We start from the raw sequence: 22447 nt of genomic DNA on the forward strand, positions 1-22447 counted from the left end.
TTTAAAGAATGTATTAAATTCTTCTGACAAATAATAATAATAATTAATAGTTTAATCTTTAATTAGATGCCTACCAAAAAATGTTAATTTGAGAAATGTGGGCTATTAAAATCTGATTACAACCAGGCAGTACCACACAGATGTGACCTTTTGGCATCTTAATAACCATGCATCCTGACAAGCTATTAGAACAAAAAAGCTGAATGGTCCTAAACTAGGAAATACAACTTCCCAGGAAAACTGAAGAATTTACGTCAAGGTCTTTGTGGCTTACTGCTGTGCTTAACACTGAAAGTTTTTAGTCCTATATGTGTAAGTATGTTGTCTTTGACTAATTTCTTCTAAATAAAATACAAACCAACCACTGATTTCTTTTTTTTTTTTTTTTACATATTTGATTTAATTTAAATTCAAAGTTGTTATAAGGTTTTCATTGATGTACTCAATGGGAGCATGCTTTCTTGACTATTTAATTAGTAACTTTAATATTGCATGAAATCCTACTACCTTCCATGTTTATGAATAAACTCTTCTACTTTTACATGTTTATTATATTTTAGTAATAAAAACTTCTTTAGTGAAGAAATGTGAAATAATTTAATAAAGTTGTAATGTATTTAAAATGTCAAAATTATAAATTGCTTTTAACACCAAAGGAAATTGTATAAGGTCATTATAAAATATTTTTTAAATTAATTCATACTTTACCCCCAGATAGTGAATTCCAATTGCTATACTGCATAGACTTTTTCCTCCCCCCCCCCCCCTCCCTCCTCTCTCTCTCTCTCTCTCTCTCTCTCTCTCTCTCTCTCTCTCTCTCTCTCGGGCGGGGGAATACCAGGGATTGAATTCAGGGGCTCTCGACCACTGAACCACATTCCCAGCCCTATTTTCTATTTTATTAGAGACAGGGTCTCACTGAGCTGCTTAGCACCTTGCTTTTTACTGAGGCTGGCTTTGAACTCACAATCCTCCTGTCTCAGCCTTTCAAACCACTGTGATTACAGGCATGCACAACCACGCCAGCCTATTTTTTTCTCTCAATCATATTATTCCTATTTCAGTCTCATTTGTCACTTTGATTGTGTATAACCTCATTTAGAGGTAATGTTGCAAGAAGGCAAAGGCTCTTTTACTTGTTACCGAGAGTCTTCTTTGTGAGAATCTGTGAATTCTTACTTCAGAATTCCTGCTTGAAGGAATGGATTTGTTCTTCTAGTACTGTCTCTCTCAAAGATTATTGTTAAATATGTTAGTGGGTTTTTTTAAGGGTTTGGAAAGTTTAATTTTGTTTGGGGTTTGGCTGTCTCAAAAAATTACAGATGCATTCTACAAAGAAAAGAAAAAATCACTCCTGACTAAAAGACTAAAGTACAATCAAATAAATTAAGGAGACATTTTGAAAATAATGCTTTTTTTTTTTTTTTTTTTTTTTTTTTGAGTTAGGGTCTCATTTAGTTGCCTAGTCTAGGCTGGGGAGGTAGATCAGTGATAGAGTCCTTGCCTTGTATGTGCAAGGCTCTGGATTCATTGCCCAGCACAGCCACACCCACACACACACACACAAAAAAAAAAAAGCCGGGCATGGTGGTGCATGTTTGTAATCCCAACAGTTTGGGAGACTGAGGCAGGAGGATTTCAAGTTTGAGGACAACCTAGCCAACTTAGCAAGACTCTAATTCAAGTACTTTTTAAAGACTGGGAATGTAGCTCAGTGGCAAAGTACTCCTGGGTTCATTCCCCAGTACAATCAATAGATGGATGGATGGATGGATAGATGATAGATAGATAGCCAGCCAGCCAGCCAGCCCAATCTGGCCTCAAACTTGCTGTCCTCCTGCCTCAGTCTCTCCAGTAGCTGATATTAACAACTGTGTATCATAACTAGTGAAAATAATACTATTAATAGTAAGAAGTAGTCTAAAAATAATAATGGCCCTTAAAGCTAGAGACAACCTATCTCAGCATAAGAATGGGATAGTATTCATAAAATCATGCTGAAATTTAGTTTATTGCACTGCAATACATTATAAAAAGGTTTTCAAATTGGCACCTCACTTTTATGAAGGTCGGCATTTATAGATTAAAAAGTTATCTTAAACTAGTGAAAAAATCCATTTTTGTTTAATAGTCTGCTTTCATACTATTATCTGATTACATTTTAAACCTCTGTAGATTTTTTTCCTTCTTAGCTTAGATTGAAGTTCAATTTAAATCTATCTTCATATTATCACAAGTATATATTTGATGGATATGAATAAATAGATTGTCCTGTTACTGAAACTTTACTTTAACAAGAGAAATGTGATCATTTCAAAAATAGTCCTGCATGACAACACATATATAACCAACTTAAAATATGCTCTCACACTTATCCCTACATAAACTAATTTTTAAATCTTTTTAATAATTTTCTCATAATTTACATTTGTCTCTTTCAAGAATTTTTGGCTCATTAAAAATAAAAGTTATATTTTTAGGATGTGGCTATACATCCTTATTAGGATGATATGGATAGACAACAGACATGGATTTAAAAACCACCTCTACCATTTATTGGTTGTGTCACCTTGGGCTGGCCACTTCATTTTGCTCTTGCATGGTTTCTTATGCAAAATGGATATTATTACCAGCCATACCTAAGTCACTGGGTTCCTGTGAGTTTAAAATGAGATGCTATATGTGAAAGCCTTTTGTAAACACTAGTATGCTGTGTCTAATATTCTTCCCTGGAGTATTTCATACACCAAAAGGGCATACAGTAGATAAATATCCACTCAGTTTAATTTAACTGCAAGAAGATAGTATTGAATAATCCCTTACACCACCGCATCAACATTGACATTCTTGGATTTCATAATCCAAGCCTAATTCTGAATTAGTAGTGCCTACTGTATATCTATTTACGGTGGCAAACATCCAGTCCAAACATAATCAGCCCATTGTTGATGGATACACCAAAACTATTCTGTTCCCAGTGCAGTGATCTAGGAATATCTAACTGTTGCCCTTATTAAACCACCATTTAATAGTGGTGGGTACTGAGCCTGATGACGCACTCTTACTTGTCAGACATTACCTGAGCACCATAGTTTGGCTGTAACACAATAAAAAACAGAGGAGCACCAGAAGGGACTAAAGGATGATAAGATCAAATGGTCAGCATCAACCTCCCAGATTCTCTGGATTTGGTTCTGCTTGGAGAATAGGTTTTGGCTAAGAAATCACATTGCCATTTGTCACAGAATGCTGTTATTTGTTAATACTCTCTTCTCAAGTCGTTATTCAACTGCAATAGCAGTTCATTTCTATTTTTGTGTCACCTTTTGATGTTGCGTGGTCATCCTTATTATAAAATCTGTTTCTTTAAATGTTATTTAAAATATGCTTATTATGGTCTTCAGACCTATAAGAAATGAGTATTTTATTGCATGGATGGTGGAAGGAGACCCTCATCATTATACATGTGCCCCAGGTTTGATCCAAAATACTACCAAAAAAGAAAAAAAAAGCTTTGCCGAGAACACTGACATTTATGAGATGAAACAAGAAGCCAAACAGTTTTCCTGTACCTGAGGCTTTATTTTTCCTTTTCCTTTGCTTCTTGGGATTGAACCCAAAGATACTAGTTTCTGCTCTGCTACTGTTCTTTTTAAAGTATAATTAACTCATTTCATTTTAAGCGCATTTAAGAATCACCCCCACCCTACCCTACCAAGCATAGACTTTTTATGAGACAATTGTCAATTTGGGGGGAAAAAGCATTTGATGTTGAGCAGTTTTTATCAGAAGTTTTTAGGCATGATAATGGAATCGTGATTATGAAAATTTTTTCCTTTTAGAAGTGTATACAAATAAAATTTTTGGTATCTGAAATTTGCTTCAAAATAGTCCAGAAAAATTTGAGGTATGTAGGAGTATAGAAGATATCAAGATTGACTATTATCATGGTTGTCTCTGAGCAATGAGTACATGGATATTTGTTACTATATTTTTTTCTATTTTTGAATATGTTTGAATTTTTCTAAAATGAAGATTTTTTTTTTTAATTGCCAAAGATTAGATATACTCAGCAGTGTAATGTGTTAAATATCTGTGATTTGGCTCTCTTCCTCTGGGAGTAGGTAGAGTCATTTGGGCCCCAACCTAGCTCCTTGTATTTCTTTCTCTCCTCATCTGCCTGAACCAACAGGGGCCTGTCTTAATAAGCAATCTTGACTTCTTTGCCACTCTTCAGGCAGGCAGTATCTGTGAATCGGATCAAATGAAAAACTGGTCAGAGGACACCCACAAACATCAACAGTTAGGGTAGGGGAGCCATTTCCCCTCCTATCACCTTTCAAATGAAAATCAAGTATTGATTACCTCATTCTTATATTTATGCAAATCTTCATTAGAACAACAAATAGAACTAAGAATGGCAACTAATTAACCCTCAGCCTTACACCGTAATTAAGCTGAGGGTGAGCACAGCTGCAGCTTCACTGGTAAGAGCTTTATTCTTCTTAAATGGACTGAACAAATGAAAAAAGGATTTTACTCCCAGTGGCTCTGTTACAGTGATCTGTAAAAGGTCAGGAGAATGGCTTTTTTCTCATCTCCAACATCACAGCTCTTTGTTTCAGATCACTTAAAGCCTATTTTAAACAGCTAATGCAATTGTTATCCATAAATTGTCTCTGATACCATAGGTTTGATTATTATTAATTGCTTGTCTTTGGCCTGGTTATCATTAGATAATAAATTGTTATTGAACATTAAAGTTTTATAATTGGTAATGGATACTGGTGAATGGATACTACAAAATCAGATTAATTTTTTTCCACACATTTATTTTGTGTAGATTAGACTGTTTATGAGCTGCTAGACTGATGAACAGTACATGTAACACTTTCATAGGATTTCAGTATGTTCACAGTGGCCAAGACCTTACTCCTACATAGCCCATTCTGCTATAATTCAGAACTGTCACAGACCATCTTCTTTAACTGAACATCAGATGAAAATGAGAAGTCTGCTTGTTTCTACAGCAGGCCATATTGGCAGAAACGGTTTTTTGAAAGGAAATAAAAGAAAACAAATTCTAGAATATCCACTACAGTTGGCTGCATAGACACCAGCTTTCTTCTGATGCCTACAACTTTTTTTAAAATGAGAAACTTACAAAGTAGAAATACATGGCACAACATGTTAGCAAACATCTAACTTCAAGGTATTTATCTGGGAAGAATTAACTTCCAAATGATTACAAGCTGAAATGATTCCAAAAAATCATTCTGATCAGTACTTTCAAATATGAATGTAGATAGACTATAATTAATAGTCATTTAACTTCTTTTACACCCAGTACAAAGAACAAAAAAGCTTTTTAGTTATAAAGAGTTTACACTTTGGCCCCTGCTGATTAGGAAACATTAAATAGCTTCTATTAATAAGTCTACTTGGTATTTCTAATACCAGAAGAGTAAACAAAGTCCAGAAAATTTGTATACTAGCTTAGCATTACCTGTGAACTGCTGGTACACTGTTGCTTTTTACCCCACAGGTTCCCACAGGCTTACTCAGATCAGTTTGGAAATGATGCTGTTCAATGGTACAGGAAAAAATCAGGATTCATTGATATAGATGAGTAAAATCAGAAAATACACATCATAAATTGAAGAACATCTCTCTTTTATGAATTAAAGATTCACAGAAGTGAATAAGCTTGGTTTAAAAAGTTTAAAAAAAAAAAAAACAGTATCTTCGTTTGTCTTTTGTTGTTCTAGTGACCTTTTAGCAAGGAAGATCCTAGATATGATGTCAAATTTTAACCACAGGCAAAGGCATCTCATTTAGTTTCAGGTACTGTACATTAAGAGTCATTGAGAAAGAAGACAAAGTTCCAGCCTCATCATTTAGAAACGTTCATGTTAAGTAGATAATTAAGATATAATATGAAAATGGCAATTTCATAATACTCACTTTGACCTATTTCAAATTGTGAGCTTTAAATGCTATTGAAAGAATTTTCTTACATGTTCAGTTCATACAAATAAACTTATTAGTTAATGTTTTACAAGAGATACTGATACTGTATATAATAATTGTAGCCTTTTATCAGAGAATGATTTTCTAGGGAATACTAAATGAGAAAGGGAAGCTGTCATTACTTGATCCTAGGTTTAGATATTGGATTGTCTAATTGTGAAACAAATAACAGGCATGCCTTTTTGAGTTAGAGTTGCCAGGAAAGGATTGGTGACCTCAGTATAAGAGATGACACCACAACAAAGCAAGAGTATCCTCTATAGCCCTTGGTATTTTGGTTTTGTGTGAACAAGTCTTTATTTACAGTAACTCAGGTTGATATTTTCCCTAAACATTCAGTTTGCTTAGGGAAAAAGAACATCAGTTGTTTATTATTTTTTGATAGGTCATTGTCCAGAAATTTTCATCTGCAAAATCTTTGTTTTGTTTTGTTTTCACATTTTAAATATATATCCTTGGTAAGTTTAATTCTTTTAAAGATGATGAAAACTAGACTTGGCCATTTTTGCTGATATATAGGATGCATTGAAAATGTATGTTTCGGGTCTGGGGTTGTGGCTCAGCGCTACACATGTGAGGTGCTGGGTTCGATCCTCGGCACCACATAAAAATAAATAAATAAAATAAAGATATTGTGTCCAACCAAAACTAAAAATACATAAATATATATATATATATATATATATATATATTTTTTTTTTTTTTTTAATGTATATTTAAAGTGCACCCTTGCTCTTTTGGAGATATTGTTCCTGTTTGGTAGAGCAGAAATTACATGTTTATCATGTTTGTGTTTATTTTTTTCACTTCTGTTCCCCTAGCCTGATTCCCTGTCAACTTTGGTCTGAAAGTGTTAACAGCATTCTTAAAAGTAGGAAAATGAATCCCTAGGTTGGCAATTTCTGATTCTTTTTTAGGTTTTTTTTGACCATTATAAAGTTGTTGTGCATCCTTTTAGGATCCTAATGAGTATGTCCTATGACAGCAAGTACAGTAATCTCACCAATTCAATATAGCTGACAGAAGGTCGGCCTCATTAGTTGTTTGTTAATGAATTGTAGACCATTTTTAATGAGTGAAATGTAACACTCTTATGTCCTTATAGGAAATATTAGTAAAGTGCTTACACTACCTCACACTGATGCCACTTCTAGATTCTGCTTTACCAAGAAAAAGGCTGAAGTAGGTTTTTTACACATTCAAGAAAACATTTATAATGAACCATAATGTATCCCTCACCTAACTTCAGACTTACCTACAATAAGCAAGATTTGGGGTTTAGGTCTTTATATAGTTTATCAAAGACTTTTTGGACAGGCTAAATATTTTCATACAATATTTTTTTACACTTGTTAATTTTCTTGGCAGCCCCTTTTAGTTAAGATATTATAGTAAACTTCAAGAGAGGCTGCTGCATCAGAATTTTATTAATGTTAAATTAGCAAGTGTCAAGTTAATGATATGTTATGGAAAGGTGCAGTGTATTGCTGTGGGAGTCAGGCTACTAAATAAAGTTTTTGTTATTGTTGTTTTGTGTGTATGCGTGTTGTGTTTGGTTTTATTTGCAATATTGTAGATTAAACCCTGGACCTCCTGTAGGCTAAGAAAGTGCTTTACCATTGAGCTACATCCTCAGCCCTGTCTTGTTTTTCTACTTAAGGAGAATTGCAGATAGATTATGTAAACAACATGTTCAAATAATATGTATTTGAAATCCAAATATGCACTGAGGTGTTTTAATATGGAAATTTGAGTTTGAAACAACAACATAAATCCTCTAACTTTTTATCTAAAGAGTAGATATCTTTATAGTTTATCTAGCTTTCAATGCAGCATTATATTTTATAAGAGAAACTCTAGAAGAGAGCACACAGTACTGAACTAACTGCAATTGTCTTATATAGACAAAACTTCCATATTATTGAATACATTTTCTCTTTTTAATGTAGGTATTTGAGATCATATGGTGTCTTGGAAAAATATCAAAATTATGAAAATTTGGTGAATTGATGTAACTCTACCAATGTCTGAGTCTGAGACCCTTACCAACTGAGCAGTTATCTTTACTTTTCCTTAACTCAGCTGTCCATTCAGTATCTGGTCTGAGCAAGACACTACCAGTAACAACACTCAGTAGTTCTTTTTTTAATATATATATTTATTTTAGTTGTAAATGGACCTTTATTTTATTTATATATGGTGCTGAGAATCGAACCCAGGGCCTCATACATGCTAGGCAAGTGCTCTACCACTGAGCCACAACCCCAGCCCAATACTCAATAATTCTTACTCAAAAAAGAAGTTATATTCCTTGATAACACAATAGCATGTTTGTATTGGCTTCCCCTCCCCCCTTAATTATTTTCACACTGTCACAATAAAGACTTTCTCTTTTCCTAATATTTAAGAGATACTAGAGCTTAAAGTTTGGTTTGGGTGTTTTGGTTATATCATACTGTGAAGAATTTATGTACTGAACAGTATAGGAATTCCATTTTTTAAAATGCTAATATATTTCTTTCCATAACAAGTGCAGTTCTAGAGAATATATAATCAAATACATTAGAATATATTAGATGTATTTGAAGAACTTTTTGCTTAAGAGTATTCTATGAAAAAGCCTATTGTCAAATAATTCTTTGCTTGAAAATGCAGTGGGTTTTGATTGTGGATATAGCTCAGTGGAAGTGCATTTGCCTAGCTACTTGGAGTGGACCTCAAGTACGAAAAGAAAATGCAGTAGGTTTTCTCCCTTAATTCAGCACTGTCTTCCCTCTCGAAGATGTTTTCCTGTCTTCCCTCTTGAAGATGAATCATATTGTTTGTAGTGCTCAAGTGCCTGAAAAGCACATTTAACTGTGTATGTGTAGGCACATATAGGATAGTACCTTTTGGGGAGACTGTTCACACAAGAGGGGTACACTACCTTCCTTTTACTTTAGAGCATTGTTACAGCAATTGACTGACCGTGTGTGTTGGGGGAAGCCTGAGTGGAACAACTGGCTCTTGTGATGGAAACACATGCATACATAGTCTAATTTAAATGCATTGGTGAAGTTAGGAAGAGTAGAAGTCTAAAGGAGATATCTATGGTTTATCTAGCTTTCAATGCAGCATTATATTTTATAAGAGAAACTCTAGAAGAGAGCACACAGTACTCAACTAACTGCAAGAAGAACTATGCTTCACTGGGGCAAAGTCACATAAGAGGGCTAGCCACCCCTGCTCCTAGTGGGAGGGTATATTTACCTTAGGAATGTGTGTATGTTTTTTCTTGGTAAGGTCTGATAGGGCTGGTATATTTAACTGAATTCGTAGTCAAAATATTGTGGATATTTTACAGTTGTAATTTATCATAGGAGTTCAAAAAGTTAGCCAGTGTCCAATTGAGTGAAAGTGTTTTAAGTGTAAAATTACTATTTAGAGTAAAATAAATTTTTGTTTGATTCTCCGGAAAGATGATTTAAAGTTGCGATATGGCAGCTTAGCAAAAAGACTTTGATTTATGTTGTGAGTTGCATTTGGGAATAATTCAGGCCATGTATATATTGGTGGTGTTCATGTCCCAGGGGTGATGTCTTAAGGTGAAAAAAAGAGGATTCTCAATATATTCCTTGATAACACAATAGCATGTCTGTACTGGCTTCCCCCCACCCCCAAAGTGAAAATATTTTTGGGTTTGGGGACTTTCTGGTTTTTAGTTTTTCCGTAAAAATGATCCCTGCTTCTTAAACTGTTCTTAAAGCAAGTATCTTTTAAAGATAAGTATTTAATTTTTATTTGAGGTTGTTTGCTTTAGGAACTCAGATTCAGTTGGACTCAGCAAAGTGTATGTCAGTTAAGTTTGTCTCATAATCTTGGTGTAAATTTAAACTCACCTCAATTTTTAACCCTGGCGTTGACCTACTTCTGCTTAGCCTTTCTCTATGTATATTTTATTGCCCCATAGTTCATATAAATCTTGCTTGCTTGCTAGAAAGTCTATAGCTTTCCCTGCAATAATAATCTTTATTTTTGTTGGTTTGGAATTTGATCTCATTAAAAAGCTGCTATATCTGACTTAGGATGAAAATTATTTTCAATTTACTTTTTAGAAGATAGTGTCTGGAAGTTTACCTTCATAGGAATCACCTGTGATCTGATCTGTCCTGCTCTCTTGCATTCTGTTCTATTTACTGGGGATTGAGCTCAGGACTGTTGAGTCGTGTTAAGTATGACTGTGATAGAGAATACTGAGAAGGAAGTGAGAGGGCGGTCTGGATCAGTACCTGTCAATTTCTATACTATCCCAAAATGGAGGTCTTCCTCCACTAAAACCAAACTTTCTTACTAATAAGATTTAATAAAACGTCAGTACTTTAAGTGTTTTTCTCCCCCTAAGTTATCTTCAAATCTTTTTATTGGATGTTCATTAGGGAATTGGGTAAAGCTATAGAAATGTTCTTTATTGATAAAAGGATCTGAAAACACAAATAAGAAATTAAAAAGAGAAGCAAGTCCTCCATATAAACAAACATTCTTTACTCCCATTTGAATATGTCTTCTACTCAGAACTATTTACCCAAGGAATGATTCAAAGACTTTTCTGTTGCATGAAGAATTTCTGGAGCCAAGAACATTTAGTTGAGATTTTAATGAATTTTTTTTCATGATTTTTTAAATGAAAATAAAAGATTAATATCAATTTTTTAATTCAGAAGATTAATTCTCATTTTAGAGTAAAAAGATCATTTTTTAAATGATAAGGAAAAATTATCTATGAACTATATATTTTAGCTCAAAGAGGTTTCCTGTTCCCCTAATACCCTTTTAAAAAACAGTTTTTATTGGTGCCTTTTATTGGTTTGGTTTGGGCAGGGGTGGGGTTGTTTTGTAGTACCAAGGAGTGAACCTGTTCTCCAGCTACATCCCCTAGCCCTTTTTAAATATTTTAAAATTTTGAGACAGAGTCTCCCTGAAAATTGCAGTAGCTGGTCTCGAACTTGTTATTCTGCTTTAGGTGTCTGAGTAGCTGGGATTACAGGTATGTGTTACCACACCCAGCTGTTTCTGTTTTGCTTTGGACCTCTCTTAGCATCACACTAATTTAATGTTCAGTCAGCCACAATGTTAACCCTTATTATTTATTATTTATATGCTAACGTAATGCTTCTTTTCTATAGTTTTATCCATGCTTTTTAAATATAACATGATTTTATTTCTCTTATAATTTTATTGAACATATGTATTTCATTGCAAATTGTTTTGACTCTTGCTTGGCTAAGTGAGGTGTATAAATAAGAAATTAAATATTTTTGCTAAGTGCTGCACTCAAGAAGCATATTTCATAGATACCCAGCACTTACAACTGGGTTTATTTACAGCTTCCCTCACGAGATACATAACTGTGTCAGGCTTTGCTAAACAGGTTTGTTCCAATAAGAGTTATTTTTCCTGTGCCTGTTGTCTAGCTCTTCAGGGGGCTCTTGGTCTCCACGCAAAAAGAAAAGTTTCAAATGTTATTCACAGGTTGGGATTTGCCTTAGGTGTCTTTTTCACCATTTTAAAATACCTAGAAATAGGGCTGGAGATGTAGCTCAATGGTAGAGTATGTGCTTTGAATGCAGGAAGCCCTGAATTCAATTCTCAGCAATAACAAAAAATAATAAATATAAAATACCTGGAAATGATGAGATTATTAAATAGCCGACTGTGGCCTGTGTAATTCTTAGTTCTTCACCACTTGCCACTTTTGAAATTTTAAATGCTATTTCTTTATTAACTAATTTATTTTGCAATTTAGATTTCTGTCCCCTTTCAGTACATATCTGTAATGTGGTTTTGGAATCATTCCAGTGGAATTTATTGTCATAAACAACCCTTGCCTGATTTATAAATAACAGAACATGGATTTTACTTTGTGTAAATTCAAAAAGTAAATATATTTTACATTTGATAACAGTATATAACACCCTCCAGGATGGTGACTTCATTCTGTATCCAGAAGGATCCCTAAACTTAGAGCACGGTATCTAATGTCCTCAGGGATCAGATGTGAATAAAATAGAAGAGTGATGACTCTTAATGATTTGCATTTTATTTTTGGTAGGTTAATGCATATGTTTATAATGAGGAGATTTTGGATTTAGAATTGAAATAATTTTTTTCATGTGTTTTTTATTTTTTTAATTAGTATATATATGACAGTAAACTGCACTTTGATACATCATATATAGAGAGTATAATTTCTCATTCTTCTGGTTGTGCATGATATAGAACCCCACCAGTCATATAGTTATATATGTATATAGGGTAATAATGTCTGATTCATTCTACTATTCTTCCTACCTTCATACCCATTCACCTCCCCTCACTCCCCTCTACTTAATCTAAAGTAACTGTGTTCTTCCCTAGCCCCCATTGTGAATTAGCATTCGCATTTCAGAGAAAACATTTGGCCCTCAGTCTTGGGGAATTGACTTATTTCGCATAGCATGATATTCTCCAGCTCCAGCCATTTACCAACAAATGCCATAATTTCATTCTTTAAGGCTGAGTGGTATTCCATCATACATAGATAGATAATAGATAGATAGATAGATCATCACTTTTTTTATCCATTTCATCTGTTGAAGGGCATCTAGGTTGGTTTCATAGCTTGGCTATTGTGAATTGAGCTGCTATAAACATTGGTGTGGCTACATCTCTATAGTATGCTGATTTTAAGTCCTTTGGGGTATAAATTAAGAAGTGGGATAGCTGGGTCAAATGGTGGTTCCATTCCAAGTTTTCTGAGGAATCTGCACACCGTTTTCCATAATGGTTGCACCAATTTGCATTCCCACACGTAATGTATGAGTATACCTTTTCCTCACATCCTTGCCAACATTTATTGTTGTTTGTATTCTTGAAAATTGACTCTTTAAGATGAAACATTAGACTCTCTCCTCTACCTACAAATAGAAAATATACAAAGCAGTATGAACAACTGGTTTTTACTGGTGTTCTGACATCAGCTTATTCATTGCTTCCTTCTAAAGATGCCTCTTTCAGGAATACTGATCTTTTTAGGGTCGTCTGCCTCATTTTTCTAAGTCGTAATTGCATGTCCTTTTCAGCAAACCTTATAATGCCCCTTGCTTGACTTACCAGTGTCAGACAGATCGTGAGTACAATGCAAGGTAGACCCTTAAAGGATTAAGTCAAAGAAACAAAGTTTTTAAGCTGTCAGGAAAACCAATAGAAAAGGCAATTCAGAGGAAGGGAATGAACCACATCCAAGTTTACTAAGTAGTATGATCCATATCTTTCACAGCAGAAACTAGTATATCATATAAAGCCCTCTGTGACTCTACACCTCCCATTCTTTTTTACTCACATGTGACTTGTCTCCAGTAGTCCAGGGAATTCTCATTTTGCTTTACTTCTTTGAGTTTGTACTGTAAAACAGTCGATCTGTATGTTTTTAGAGTCCATATGCATGAACTCCACCTTCACCTCAGTGCTTGATTTGTCTTCATCTACAGGCCTAAAGTATGTCCCAATTCTCTATAAGAATCACTGCCTGGGGACCAAAGGCAAAGGAAGTGAACTAGCACATTGTTATTCCTTTAGGAGGAGCTTTATGGTATAGCCTGAGTTGCCCTTTCTTCCTTATCTCTTTCCCACTAATCTCCGTGTTTCTAGCCCCCTGATTTTGCTGCTGTTTATCTTACTATTCTCTTTCCCTTGACTTCTTTTAACCTTTCTTGCAACCAGGAAAATGTTTAAAAACAAAAAGAAGGAAACCCAAACTATATGTTTTGTTTTTATTTTAGAAGAGCTCTATTATTATCTCTGTAACCATGTGACTTAGCTTGTCTTACCCCAGTATAACCTTGGAATATTTCATTTCACTTCATGTGCCAGATTTACTGACTCCTGTTCTTCTGATGTCCCCTCAACTCTTGATGTATTTATAGTGTCAACTCTGAAAATGTGGCTGCACATTGCAAGTAACGTTGGGGTCCTTACCAATCTGTCAGTTCAAGCGTCTTAATGCCACAACACTTTCCCTGGTTTAATGGTTTGTTGTTTTTTTTTTTTTTTTTTTTTTTTTATCTAGTTTGGAAGATATATTAAATATAATGTCCTATACTCTGTAAACAGCACTGCCAGAGCAGTATCATGCATATTATTATATACAGCATAATAATCTCATTTTGATGCTGTGAACTTCTTTGGGTCTTAAATGTTAAACACTAGGGTTGATCCATAGTGTGAAATATTTTGTATTGTTTATTTCTAAGCTTTTTGACTTGGTCTTCACTGCATTTGTGCCTCATTTCTCCAAGTCATAATGACATGTTCTTATGTGCATCTTTTCAGCAAATCTTATGATGACTCTTGCTGGACTCACCAGACAGATCATGTTCAAACTGCAAGGTATAACCTTAAAGAATGATGAAGTCAAATAAACCAAGTTTCACTGAGATTTAAAGCTGTCAGGAAAACTGGAGTTTTGACACAGCTCTCTCACTAACTAGCTTAGTTAGATAAATATATACTCTCATTTGTGAATTGAAGGCTGTACTTTTGACCCTATCTGGTAGCATTATTGTAAGGGGGGAAAAAAGATGTGTGTAGATCTCTGTAAACACTTTGAAAGCTGTGAGTATGGTTGTCTAGAATGTATTCAATTAAAGGCCCATATTTATCTGTGTTAAGTGTAATGACCTGACTTTGAGATGTCTGAAAAAGTAATTTAATTGCTTATATAATACCTAAAAGTATCTTCTTCATAGATTTGTGAGTTTGTAGTTTTTGCATGTGATGGAATTTATTTTCAGTAAGTACATATTTTCTGTTAAAAAAAGGGGGGCAACAAACAATTAAATCAAACTTAATTTCAATTTGCTTTAGGTTCATATCTTTATATTCTGGATAATTTAAATGTTTAAGATTATCTTCTATCATCTATAAAATGAATTATAAATCTCCTTCTCTATTCCCAGCACCCTTAATGCCCAAATTATATCCCCTGTCCATCTCCCACCTGACGGAAGAACTTTCCAGGAATCTGCCTTATTTTGAGCTCAAGACTTTTTACCCTGTCCTGCCACCCTGTCTTGTATGAGATATATCTCAGGCCTAAAATACAACTTAAATATGTCAGGATTTACATTGGATGACAAAGTCCTGGAGGTCCATGACTATGTGTAGTTAAGGTAGGAGTAAAACCTCATTGTTTAGAGCTAGGTTTAAGTAAATTTAATTACTAAACTAAATAGAGTTTATCTTAATTGGTCATTATGTTTTTAAAATACATCAATGTGAACTTCTGTTTCTGGTCATTAAGAAGCAACAGGAGGGGTTGGGGTTGGGGTTCAGAGGTAGAGCACTCTCCTACCATGTGAGAGGCAGTGGGTTCAATCCTTAGCACCACATAAAAATAAAATAAAGATATTGTATACACCTATAACTAAAAAATAATTTTTTTTTTAAAAAAAGAAGCAACAGGAAAACAGACCCATGCTTTACTTTATGCACCTAGGAAACCAGATACTGGAAAATAGGCATCCCAGGAGTACAGTCCCCAAGAGAAAAGAAACAAGTAAAGTGATCCTTATAGTTGCCAAGCTTTCTACTTAGGGGCAGTTTCCAAGCTGCTGTATAGGCAGAAAGAATTCAGCACTGTGGCTGATTTGAGGAGACAGGCAGGAGCTTTGAAACACCCAAATGGTCAATGTTAATGGGACAGAAACCCAGAGAAGAGGGACTGCACAGAGAATGCTTCAGAGACCTGAAAATGAATCCCCATGGGTCTGTGGTTAAGTTTGCATGTGTTCCCCAAAAGATATTGCCTTAATGTCAGAATAAATTTGTTCTAACCACTACACTGGATCCATCCTTATGAATATAAAAGCCAGACAACTACTTATTAGGATAAAGTACAGTATTATTTAAAGGAATATAACAAATCCCAACACCCAACAGTGTAAAAATCACACTTTGTTCAATAGCCAATAAAGTATTACCAGCCACTTAAAAAGCAGGAAAATAAAATTCATAACCAGGAGAAAGTAAATACAAATGGGAGAGGCTAAAGTTAAATTTTAGTTGATAAAAAGGGAAGATTTTAACTTATTTACTAAACATTATTATGGTTTCTAACTATATTTTCAGATTTTTTTCAGTTTTTAACATCGTGAAATGTGATACTTTAAAAATTGATTAGCATGTCTTTTGTTTAACTAGAGCCAAAATAATAAATTTTTTGACTATATTAGAAACTTACATTGGCTGTAATAAAAATGTACAAACGGATGTACTATTGAGACTTGGAATAAATGTTATTATCTTGACTATGCTTCGTGAACATTCTCTGTACCCCTTTATGGTTTCAAAGCTTCAGTCTTTTCCTTTCACATAGTCAGTGATAGTTCATAATTATCATACTATACTTATACTGCGTTAAATTTATAGAGAACTGGAAAATAGAAGCAACATGTTATAGAACTAAATAAAATTAATTTCCATCTTCTTCAGGAGTTTTAGTAAAGTTAAAGGTTGTCAACAAGGTCATTTCTGAGGTTCCCTTATGAGAAAAGGAAGCATAGGAATAGGCATCTGCTAACCCCCCAAAAAGAGCATAATCTTCTTGTTTCTTTTGTGTTTGTTCTAGCAGATAACAAAACTATTTTTGAGAGGTTTTTAATTTCATTTTTTTAACTTGTAGTTGTATAATTATTTTACTAGATCATCACAGTGAAATATATTGTCATTGTATTAATCAATCAGAAGATTTATGGAAACTTTTTTGACACCAAGAGGGAAGTTCTTAAATGGTTGCGGTATTTTCTTCTTAAAGTTCTCTAATTTAACAGACTTAAATAGTTACAGAGATAGTGGGTGTTGTGCAATTGAAATAGTCGAATAAGTGATAACATTATTATCTGTAAATACTGTCATCCCATTTCCTTAAAATCTATTTATAGTGTGAATTTTCTATCTGTGGCCCGGGAGATGAAAATTAAATCTGATGTCATATCTTAGTTATACATCCATATGACAACAGTTGGGTTCCCACCAGTCATCATTTCCTGGTTTCACTATCCATAAACATAAATATTACCATAAAAACAACTTAGGACAGGGTCTTACTAAGTCCCAGATAGTACCACATTATGAAGATTGCACTTAGTGCAGTACCAGAGACAAAGCAAATCCTTAGAAAACACCTAGGAGGAGGACTCTTGGTCACTCTCAGGGTCATCAGTAAACTCAGGAGAAGAGAACTATCCTAGAAGTCACAAAATGTTGTCCTCCTCAAATCACCATCCAGCTGGGCATGGTGGCACCCGCCTATAATCCCAGCAGCTTGGGAGGCTGAGGCAGGAGGATTGCAAGACACTAAACAACTCAGTGAGACCCTGTCTCTAAATAAAATACAAAATAGGACTGGGAATGTGGCTCATCGATCAAGTGCCCCTGATTTCAATCCCTGGTACCAAAAAAAAAAAAAAAAAAAAAGAACATCCAGCAACTATTTGAATGTGGCTAATTCCACTGAACTACATGCTTAATTAAAAATTGTTAAAAGGGTAAATTTTACATTATGTATATGTGTGTATATATGTATATGTACACACACGTATAATCACGATAAAAATCACCATCCACTTTCTAGAAGCAACTCCCCAAGGACACCAAACAGCTTTCCCTAAATGTTAACCTGTTGAGTAATAGGTTGATCCAAGGTGGGAAAGAATGAAATGAATCCAGCAACATTAACACCCTGGTGGCAGTAGGGGAAGTAGTGTCTGTTGACTTTTCCCCTTTTTGCCAGATTGGGCAATATAATGCTAATGAATATAGTAATAACAACAAAGATAATGATGTCCATCTTCAGCCTACCATATGCTGTCCTCAGTGCTTCTCATTAGTTTGTTTTGTTTTGTTTTAATTAGTTACACATGACAGTACAATGATCTTGACATATCATACATTTGAATCAGATGGGGTATAATTTCTCATTTTTCTGAGTGTACAGGTTGCAAAATCACATTGGTCATACAGTCACATATATACATACAGCAATAATAATGTCTATTTTATTCTGCTGTACTTCCATTCCCCCCTTTCCCTTCCCTCCCCTCCCATCACTTCTCTACCCAATCTAATGTGACACACTTCTTCTATTTTTTTCTTTTCCCTCACATCATCATACATGTATTCTGTATAAAGATGAGGGTCTCCTTCCATCTTCCGTGCAATTCCCCTTCTCCCTCCCTTTCCCTCCCACCTCTCTTCCCTATTCAGTGATAATCTTCTTCTCATGCTCTTCCTCCCTACCCCATTTTGAGTCACCCACGTTATATCAGAGAACACATTCAGCCTTTGTTTTTTAGGGATTGGCTAACTTCACTTAGCATAATCTGCTCTATGCCATCCATTTCCCTGCAAATGCCATGATCTTGTTATTTTTTTAGTGCTGAGTAATATTCCATTGTGTATAAATGCCACATTTTTTTTATCCATTGAAGGTCATCTAGGGTGGTTCCAAAGTCTAGCTATTGTGAATTGTGCTGCTATAAACATTGATGTGGCTGTGTCCCTGTAGTATGCTGTTTTTAGGTCTTTGGGGCGTAGTCCGAGAAGAGGAATAGCTGGGTCAAATGGTGGTTCCACAGACACTTCTCAGAGGAGGACATACAAACAATCAACAAGTACATGAAAAAATGTTCACCATCTCTAGCAGTCAGAGAAATGCAAATCAAAACCACCCTAAGATTCCATCTCACTCCAGTAAGATTAGCAGCCATTATGAAGTCAAACAACAAGTGCTGGCGAGGATGTGGGGAAAAGGGTACACTTGTACATTGCTGGTGGGACTGCAAATTGGTGCAGCCAATTTGGAAAGCAGTATGGAGATTCCTTGGAAAGCTGGGAATGGAACCACCATTTGACCCAGCTATTCCCCTTCTCAGACTATTCCCTAAAGATCTTAAAAGAGCATACTGTAGGGATACGGCTACATTGATGTTCATAGCAGCACAATTCACAATAGCTAGACTGTGGAACCAACCTAAATGCCCTTCAATAGATGAATGGATTAAAAAAATGTGGCATTTATACACAATGGAGTATTACTCAGCACTAAAAAATGACAAGATCATGGCATTTGCAGGGAAATGGATGGCATTAGAGCAGATTATGCTAAGTGAAGCTAGCCAGTCCCTAAAAAACAAATGCCAAATGTCTTCTTTGATATAAGGAGAACAACTAAGAACAGAGCAGGGAGGAAGAGCATGAGAAAAAGATTAACATTAAACAGGGACGAGAGGTGGGAGGGAAAGGGAGAGAGAAGGGAAATTGCATGGAAATGGAATATACAAAATTATATATATACAAAATTACATAATAAGAGGAAGTGAGGGGAAAGGGAAAAAAAAAACAAGGGAGAGAAATGAATTACAGTAGATGGGGTAGAGAGAGAAGATGGGAGGGGAGGAGAGGGGAGGGGGATAGTAGAGGATAGGAAAGGCAGCAGAATACAACAGACACTAGTATGGCAGTATGTAAAAAAGTGGATGTGTAACCGATGTGATTCTGCAATCTGTATATGGGGTAAAAATGGGGGTTCATAACCCACTTGAATCAAATGTATGAAATATGATATGTCAAGAGCTATGTAATGTTTTGAACAACTAATAATAAAAATAAAAAAGTTCTGAAAGATAAGTTGGAGTTCACTGAATAGGAAGACCTTTTCTTCCTCCTAAATTTTTGTTTCTTGAACTTATAGAGCACGAAGGAAAGCATATGAGAAAAAAAAACTTATATTTCTATTTATATATTTGCATTCAATATGAGTATAATAAATATATTTGTTCATTTAATTAAAGTAAAAAAAAAATGGTGGTTCCATTCCCAGTTTTCCAAGGAATCTCTGCTTCTCATTAGTTTTAATTCAGTCTTAACTACCTCTCTGAAATAGAAATGTTATCTGAAATTGGCAGATGAGAGAAAGTTTTAGAGAATTAAATGACTTGTCTAGATTAGGGTCGTAGCTAGTATCTACATTCAAAGAGTTTGACTTCAGAGCTTGAGCTCTTGGCACTGGTTAATACTACCCCAACCATGGTTTCTGTATGTGAAACTGTTGAGAAACAGCTTCTACATACCAGTACCACATTGATGCCTTAAGCTTAATCTCTTGGTTGTTGAACAGCACAAAAATTTAATAGTAAATGAAATATCACTTAAAACCGGAAGTCAGGGCCAGAACTTGTGCTGGCCGTGAAGACCAACATGACCAGTGATTGAAGCCTGTCTACCTGAGAACACCTGCTCTGCCAGAGTGCTTTACAGTTTTAATCCACTTAACACCCACAGATTGCTATGGCTAGGATACAAGGTTTTCCTTTTTAGGGAACCCTGAATGCTTTTATCAGCATTTTTATGGTATATATATCCCTTCAGGTGGGTCTGAGACGCTCACAGGATTTCTTCAGGGAGTGAAGGCATTAGGTGGGGACATGGGATAACAGTAACTAAGCTCTTTCTGGATTATCAGCCTCCTTTGCAAGGGTGGGTTCCTAATAGCCAAACACATTAGCCGTAAGAATCGAATTTCTTTAATATACTCAATCACTTTTCCTTCTCCCAGTGCAAAAGTGTATTATCTCCTCACATATGCACCCCCCTCCATTAGGACCCAAGCAACCTATACAAAAGGAGCATGAAGAGAAAGAGGAAAGCACTATGTGGTCAAGATTTCAGAAGCTGGGTTTAAGATATATTACCCTTATACATGAAAGTTCTTCTAAACTGATGTATTCATCACACAAGTCTACTGTAGCTCACGTTCACATGCATGTTATACACTCACAGTCTTCTCCAGGAACAATTTTTAATTTTGGACTTAAAATTAGGCACCTTGGAGTAAGATAAAGGAAATTGCCTTTGTAGTTCTGAATACCTCAGAACCTTTTATACAGAAGCTAGGAGTGATATGTAAATGTTTTCTGCATTTGTTCTGTGGAGGATTGGGGGTTTTATTCCATTAGAATATCTCCCAGTATGGACATCTGTCCAAGTTTCCAATATCTCTTCCAAGATATCTCTGTTTATAGAATGTCTTGCTTTTGGCATTGTAACTACACCCTGCAAGTCTCTCTGAATGTCTGAGGGAAAGCAGTCTTTTCAGATTGTTCTTCATCTACCTCAGTCTTTTAACAGCATCCCATTTACAGACTTTCACCTCATAGAGACTACTCAGATTTCTGAATGTAAAATAACTTCCCTGTTCACTTGTAGTCATTTAAAAATGAACTAATAGATAGCCATCACAATTATTATTCATTACTCATTTCTCAGGCATTCAGTTCAACAGATATTTATTTTTAGTACCAAAAGTTGAAAAGGCACTTCCTATTGGGTATTCTAAGAGGCTGCTATGGCTACTGCTACTGTAGAATTTACTCCTCCAGCTACTTACTGTCTAACAGAGGGCAGGTGGTAAATAAGGGAAGTGCCAAAATAGCCTTATTGAAGCTTGGAGAGGATATAGTTAGAAAGGATAGGGGCAACTGGGAGAGGATTATCCTAGAGTAAAGGATAAAGAAATGTAGAGATGTGTGAAAAAGATGCTGCACCCAGAATGCCTTGCCTCTTGGGACAGAATGAGGAGATGTAAAGCATGGCTCAGGGAGAGCAGTTCTAAGGATGTGCTATGATTCCATTTTCCCCCCATGAATGCAAGTACATTATGAAATGCTTTTCATCCTACCATTCAAAGGGGTTTTAAGTTAAATTAAAATATTGACCTCTAAGTTGACTAAAATTTCAAAATTCTGTTTTTAGCCAGTCTTAAAACCACCAGCACATTAATAGCAAAATTAATTTTGAAAAAATATTATCTTCCATATAAAATGTTAGAATGTAAAGGGAAAGTCTTATCTTTAAATTTTAGTAAATATTTTGTTTTCAGCCCTAGTCTACTTGATTGTATTTGAGTTTTATAGATAAAAGTTGAAGATAATTTTAGAGAGAAAATTGGGGGAAATGTTCTCTATCAATTGTAAGGTTAGCCAAGGCCTACTCAAAGATAACAAAATTAATAAATTACTTAGTGTATGCCCATTGTTACAAAGCCCAAAATGTTTACATTTTCTTCCTAAAGAATGATAAAAACATTTGATTACACTCTTTATAAAACAAAATGCTATATTAAGAATAACTGGTTTTTATAATAAATCTTATTTGTAGCCTTTTTTTAAAAAGATAATTTCAAAAAATGCAGGCTTGTGGGGGCAGTTTCCATTATTTCAGACTTAGTATCTCTTGAATAAGTTTGTACTTCAGTCAGTATTCTGGTCCCAAAACCACAGGGCCTTAATTTTGGTCAGTGATATTTAACTTACAGTTTATGTGAATAAACTAACATAGATCTTAA

General features: G+C 34.9%; 1 protein-coding gene across 2 annotated transcripts in view; it reads left to right on the top strand.

Moving 5' to 3' along the window:
- Positions 1–22447, top strand: part of Ube2e2 (ubiquitin conjugating enzyme E2 E2) — a 311450-nt gene that overhangs the window by 271453 nt on the left and 17550 nt on the right. The window lies entirely within an intron of this gene.

Source organism: Marmota monax, unplaced genomic scaffold (assembly GCF_021218885.2).
Source record: "Marmota monax isolate L192 unplaced genomic scaffold, Marmota_monax_Labrador192_F-V1.1 WCK01_AAM20220418_F8-fsc00152, whole genome shotgun sequence".
NCBI classification, from domain to species: Eukaryota; Metazoa; Chordata; class Mammalia; order Rodentia; family Sciuridae; genus Marmota; species Marmota monax.